Genomic DNA, 7,482 nt, shown 5'->3' with positions numbered 1-7,482 from the left:
GCGGCTGAGAGGAGATACCCCGCGTCCGATGTCAGGGGTGGTGGCTGAGAGGAGATAACCCACAAACCAGGTCTGGAGCGGCGGCCGGGAGGAGCTACCCCACGCTCCCATGCCCAAGGCCAGAGGCAGAGGCTGGTAGAAGCTACTCTACACCAGAAGCCAGGGGTGGTGGCCGGGAGGACCAACTCCATGTCCAAGGAGCGGTGGCTGCATGGGCGCAGGAGGGCCTAGAGGAGCTATCCCACATTGAATGTCAGGAAGGGTGGTGGTGAGGAGATACCCCTCGTCCAAGGTAAGGAGCAGTGGCTGTGCTTTGCTGGAGCAGCTGTGAGGAGATACTCCACGCCCAAGGTAAGAGAAACCAAAGAAAGACAGTAGGTGTTGCAGGAGGGCATCAGAGGGCAGACACACTGAAATCATACTCACAGAAAACTAGTCAATCTAATCACACTAGGACCACAGCCTTGTCTAACTCAATGAAACAAAGCCATGCCAGTGGGGCAACCCAAGATGGGTGGGTCAGTGTGGAGAGATCTGACAGAATGTGGTCCACTGGAGAAGGGACTAGCAAACCACTTCAGTATTCTTGCCTTGAGAACCCCATGAACAGTATGAAAAGGTAAAATGATAGGATACTGAAAGAGGAACTCCTCAGGTCAGTAGGTGCCCAATACGCTACTGGAGATCAGTGGAGAAATAACTCCAGAAAGAATGAAGGGATGGAGCCAAAGCAAAAACAATACCCAGTTGTGGATGTGACTGGTGATAGAAGCAAGGTCCAATGCTGTAAAGAGCAATATTGCATAGGAATCTGTAATGTCAGGTCCATGAATCAAGGCAAATTGGAAGTGGTCAAACAAGAGATGTCAAGAGTGAATGTCGACATTCTAGGAATCAGCAAACTGAAATGGACTGGAATGGGTGAATTTAACTCAGATGACCATTATATCTACTACTGCAGGCAGGAATCCCTCAGAAGAATGGAGTAGCCATCATGGTCAACAAAAGAGTCTGAAATGCAGTACTTGGATGCAATCTCAAAAATGACAGAATGATTTCTGTTCATTTCCAAGGCAAACCATTCACTTTCACAGTAATCCAAGTCTATGCCCCAACCAGTAATGCTGAAGAAGCTCAAGTTGAACGGTTCTATGCAAGACCTACAAGACCTTTTAGAACTAACAGCCAAAACAGATGTCCTTTTCATTATAGGGGACTGGAATGCAAAAGTAGGAAGTCAAGAAACACCTGGGGTAACAGGCAAATTTGGCCTTGGAATATGGAATGAAGCAGGGCAAAGACTAATAGAGTTTTGCCAAGAAAATGCACTGGTCATAGCAAATACCCTCTTCCAACAATACAAGAGAAGACTCTATACATGGACATCACCAGATGGTCAACACTGAAATCAGATTGATTATATTCTTTGCAGCCAAAGATGGAGAAGCTCTATACAGTCCACAAAAACAAGACCAGGAGCTGACTGTGGCTCAGATCATGAACTCCTTATTACCAAATTCTACTTAAATTGAAGAAAGTAGGGAAAACCACTAGACCACAAAGGTATGACCTAAATCAAATCCCTTATGATTATACAGTGGAAGTGAGAAATAGATTTAAGGGCCTAGATCTGATAGATAGAGTGCCTGATGAACCATGGAATGAGGTTCGTGACATTGTATAGGAGACAGGGATCAAGACCATCCCCAAGGAAAAGAAATGCAAAAAAGGAAAATGGCTGTCTGGGGAGGCCTTACAAATAGCTGTGAAAAGAAGAGAAACGAAAAGCAAAGGAGAAAAGGAAAGGTATAGGTATCTGAATGCAGAGTTCTGAAGAATAGAAAAAAGAGATAAGAAAGCCTTCCTCAGTGATCAGTGCAAAGAAATAGAGGAAAACAACAGAGTGGGAAAGACTAGAGATCTCTTCAAGAAAATTAGAGATATCAATGGGATATTTCATGCAAAGATGGGCTTGATAAAGGACAGAAATGGTATGGATCTAACAGAAGCAGAAGATATTAAGAAGAGGTGGCAAGAACACACCGAAGAACTGTACAAAAAAGGTCTTCATGACCCAGATAATCACAATCGTGTGATCACTGACCTAGAGCCAGACATCCTGGAATGTGAAGTCAAGTGGACCTTAGAAAGCATCACTATGAAGGAAGCTAGTGGAGGTGATGGAATTCCACTTGAGCTATTTCAAATCCTGGAAAATGATGCTGTGACAGTGCTGCACTCAATATGCCAGCAAATTTGGAAAACTCAGCAGTGGCCACAGGACTGGAAAAGGTCAATTTTCATTCTAATCCCAAAGAAAGGCAATGCCAAAGAGTGCTCAAACTACCGCACAATTGCACTCATCTCACATGCTGGTAAAGAAATGTTCAAAATTCTCCAAGCCAGGCTTTAGCAATATGTGAACCGTGAACTTTCTGATGTTCAAGGTGGTTTTAGAAAAGGCAGAGGAACTAGAGATCAAATTGCCAATATCCGCTGGATCATGGAAAAAACAAAAGAGTTCCAGAAAAACATCTATTTCTGCTTTATTGGCTATGCCAAAGCCTTTGACTGTGTGGATCACAATAAACTGTGGAAAATTCTGAAAGAGATAGGAATACCAGACCACCTAATCTTCCTCTTGATAAATCTGCATGCAGGTCAGGAAGCAACAGTTAGAACTGGACATGGAACAACAGACTGGTTCCAAATAGGAAAAGGAGTTCGTCAAGGCTGTATATTGTCACCTTGCTAATTTAACTTACATGCAGAGTACATCATGAGAAAGGCTGGACTGGAAGAAACACAAGCTGGAATCAAGATTGCTGGGAGAAATATCAATAACCTCAGATATGCAGATGACACCACCCTTATGACAGAAAGTGAAGAGGAACTAAAAAGCCTCCTGATGAAAGTGAAGAAGGAGAGTGAAAAAGTTGGCTTAAAGCTCAACATTCAGAAAACAAAGATCATGGCATCCATTCCCATCATTTCATGGGAAATAGAGGGGGAAACAGTGGAAACAGTGTCAGACTTTATTTTTTTGAGCTCCAAAATCACTGCAGATGGTGACTGCAGCCATGAAATTAAAAGACGATTACTCCTTGGAAGGAAAGTTATGACCAACCTAGATAGCATATTGAAAAGCAGAGACATTACTTTGCCAACAAAGGTCTGTCTAGTCAAGGCTATAGTTTTTCCTGTGGTCATGTATGGATGTGAGAGTTGGACTGTGAAGTAGGCTGAGTGCCGAAGAATTGATGCTTTTGAACTGTGGTGTTGGAGAAGACTCTTGTGAGTCCCTTGGACTGCAAGGAGGTCCAACTAGTCTCTTCTGAAGGAGATCAGCCCTGGGATTTCTCTGGAAGGAATGATGCTAAAGCTGAAACTCCAGTACTTTGGCCTCCTCGTGCGAAGAGTTGACTCATTGGAAAAGACTTTGATGCTGGGAGAGATTCACGGCAGGAGGAGAAGGGGACGGCAGAGGAGGAGATGGCTGGATGGCATCACTGACTTAATGGATGTGAGTCTGGGTGAACTCCGGGAGTTTGTGATGGACAGGGAGACCTGGCATGTTGCGCTTCATGGGGCCGCAAAGAGTTGGAAATGACTGAGTGACAGAACTGAGCTGAACTGAACATATTATATATTATAATATATAATATAATGTGTAATATATTACATATATTATATATTAATACATATAATAATATATTTTATATATTATAAAATATATTTTATATTATATATAATATATGTATATTAAATATAATACCTATATATAATATATAATAATATAATAATACCTATATATTATAATTATATATCTATATATAAATATATATAAATATATAATATATATAATATATAGAAATATATATAATATATATAAATAAACATGTATACATATATTAAAAATATATAAATATATATATAGAAATATCTATATCTATATATATAGAAATATATATAGAGAAATATATATTATATAGATAATACATAGTGCAATTATATTATAGTATTATATAATTATAATATATAGGTATTATATTGTTATAAATAATATTACTATTATATATTTTTATAAATTTATAAAATTATATATATTAAAAAGTATAAAAATTATAAAAGTATTATAATCTAATAATTTTATTATATTAAAATTTATATTATAAAATAATATAACAATACTATAAGTATATATTATATAATATATATAATTATATATATTATATAATGTAATATATTAATATTAATATATAATATTAATATATAATTATTATAATGCATTATTTTTGCATTATTTCTTCTAGGTCCTTGTTAAACCTTTCTTGCATCTTCTCAGTCCTTTTCTCCAGGGTATTTATCTGTGATTCCATTTTGATTTCAAAATGTTGGATCATTTGCACTCTCATTTTTTGGAATTCTTTATCAGGTAGATTCCCTATGTTTTCCTCTTTTGTTTGGTTTGTTGGGCATTTGTCCTGTTCCTTTACCTGATGGGTATTCCTCTGTCTCTTCATCCTGTTTATATTGCTGTGTTTGGAGTGGCCTTTCTGTATGCTGGCAGTCTGTGGAGTTCTCTTTATTGTGGAGTTTTCTCACTGTGGGTGGGGTTGTATTGGTGGTTAGTCCAGGTTTCCTGATTAGGGAGGCTTGTATCGGTGTTCTGGTAGGTGGAGCTGGATTTCTTCTCTCTGGAGTGCAATGAAGTGTTCAGTAATGAGTTATGAGATGTCTATGTTTTTGTAGTAACTTTGGGCAGCCTGTATATTGGAGCTCAGGGCTGTGTTCCTGAATTGCTGGAGAATTTATGTGGTATTTCTTGCTCTGGAACTTGCTGGCCCTTGTGTGGTGCTTGGTTTCAGTGTAGGTATGGAGGCATTTGATGAGCTCCTGTTAATTAATGTTCCCTGGAGTCAGGAGTTCTCTGGTGTTCTCAGGATTTGGACTTAAGCCTCCTGCTTCGGGTTTTCAGTCTTATTTTCACAGTAGCTTCAAGACTTCTCCATCTATACAGCACCATTGATAAAACATCTAGGTTAAAAATGAAAAGTTTCTCCACAGTGAGGGACACCCAGAGAGGTTCACAGAGTTACATGGAGAAAAAAAAAGGGAGGAGGGAGTTAGAGGTGACTCAGATGAGATGAGGTGGAATCAAAAGAGAAGAGAGCAAGCTAGCCAGTAATCACTTCCTTATGTGCACTCCACAGTCTGGACCGCTCAGAGATGTTCATGGAGTTATACAGAGAAGAGAAGAGGGAGGAAGGAGACAGAGGTGGCCAGGAGGATAAAGGGGAGAATCAAAAGGAGAGAGACAGATCCAGCCAGTAATCATTTCCCTAAGTGTTCTCTACCGTCTGGAACACACAAAGAGATTCACAGAGTTGAGTAGAGAAGAGAAGGGGGAGGGAGGAGATAGAGGCGACCTGGTGGAGAAAAAGGAGAGTCCAAAGGGGAAGAGAGCAGTCAAACCAGTAATCTCACTCCCAAGTAAAAATGGGTACTGAAGACTGGATTCTTAAAGGTATAAAATTGATAACAAATACCAAAAAGCAAAGATTAAAAATCTAGAGTAGAGGTTGGATTTTAAAAAATACAATATTAAAGAAAAGGAAAAAAAAAGTCACAAAAATTATTATATATATATACATATATATGTATATATATATATGAAGTTTGCTTTAAAAAATAGGGCCTTTTTTTTTCAAAGTAATAGTAGGTTATAAAAATGAAAATTAAAGGAGTAATAGAGGACTTAAAAATTAAAAAAAAACAGTAAAAATAGTAAAAATATATCTAGGACTTTCTCTGGTGTTGTTGTGGGCAGTGTGGGGTCATTTCATTTTTGAATAGTTCCTTGGTCCAGCTTATATTTTTCAAGATCTATAGGCCCCTTCCTATGTAGTTGGTACTAACTACAGGGTTTTAATTTATTGCACCTGTCACTTCCAAAGCGGTTCCCTCTGTTTTAGCTTCTTCTGTTTGGTGGTCTCCTCAGAGTCTGATTTCCGCCCTGATAGAAGGGGGCGATGATGGACATTTTTTAGGATCACTTGTTTAGTCGTCCTGTGGGGAGGGAGGGATGCTGCAAACAAATAACACTGGCGTGTGCTTGCAGTGTCTCAGCCACACTGGGCCTGCCTCCGCTCATGGCACGTGTGCCCTCCCTGCCCACACTGCTCAGCCTCTAGGTTGCTCTTCCAGGAACCGTTCAAGGCCAGCCCTGGGCTGCATGCACCTCCCAGGTCTAAGCTGCTCAGGTTCAGGCACTCAGGTAGCCCTAAGAGGCACAGACTCTGTTGGGCCTGCATTTTGTGCCTTTCTCAGGTCCGAGCAGCTCAGGTGGTGAGGTGTTTGGCGAGTGCAGTAGCTGCGACTTATCGCCTCCCCCGTCCCTGCCGCTTGGTTTTCTGAGTGTACAACCGGCACACCTTCTCAGGCGGATGTTGACTGTCCAGAACCCCAAGAAGTCTTAGCAAAGAAGACTGCTCACAGTTTTGTAGATAATGCCTCTCTGGGGCTGCGATTGTCCCCTTCTGGCTCTGGCTGCCTGTCACCAGAGGGGGATGGTCTTCAGCCCACTAGCTCTGTTCTTTGAGTGCTTGGTAGTGTCTTAGGTTAGGGCTTTTTGTGTGGTAGCTATCCCATAGTCTGGTTTGCTAGCCCAAGTTAGTTCCCTCAGATTGCCCTTGGGGCAGTCAGGCCTGGTCCTTACTCTAAGCAATGCAGCCTGCACCTCCCTGCCCAGTCCCCACTAGCTAGTGGCAGATGCAGGCATCTGCGCTGCTTCTCCGCTGGGGGAGTTGCCATTGGGCATGTAATCTGTAGGTTTTAATTATTTATTTATTTTTCCTCTCAGTTATGTTGCCCTCTGTGCTTCCAAGGCTCGCCACAGACTCGGCAGTGAGAGTGTTTCCTGGTGTTTGGAAACTTCTTTCTTTTTAAGACTCCCTTCCCTGGATGGAGCTCCATCCCTACCTCTTTTGTCTCTCTTTTTGTCTTTTATATTTTTTCCTACCTCCTTTTGAAGACAATGGGCTACTTTTCTGGGTGCCTGATGTCCTCTGCCGGCATTCACAAGTTGTTTTGTGGAATTTATTCAGCATTTAAATGTTCTTTTGATGAATTTGTGGGGGAGAAAGTGGTCTCCCCATCCTATTCCTTTGCCATCTTAAGACCACCTCCCTGCCTTTCCTTTTCTATTAGTCACCTTTGACAAAGACCTTATTTGTTATTTTTTCTTTCTGTTTTGATAAATTATTGATTCTAGTTATTTATATGTTAAATTTATATACATATATAAATAATACATATTAAATTTTTGTGTGTGTGTATATATGTTAAAACACAGACGTTTATTTCTAAGGAACTCTGTCTATAAGGGTGGTGTCTGCATTGGTCCTGAGGGTTAAGCAAATGGCTGTTCAGGGTTGAAGTACCCTGCCTCTGGAGTCATTTCAAGAAAGCATTAGTTTTTAT

This window comes from Bos grunniens, chromosome 15 (assembly GCF_055505025.1).
Source record: "Bos grunniens cultivar Pamir isolate PY7600 chromosome 15, Bosgru_T2T1.0, whole genome shotgun sequence".
Classification (NCBI taxonomy): domain Eukaryota; kingdom Metazoa; phylum Chordata; class Mammalia; order Artiodactyla; family Bovidae; genus Bos; species Bos grunniens.
Note: the sequence above shows the minus strand (reverse complement) of the source record.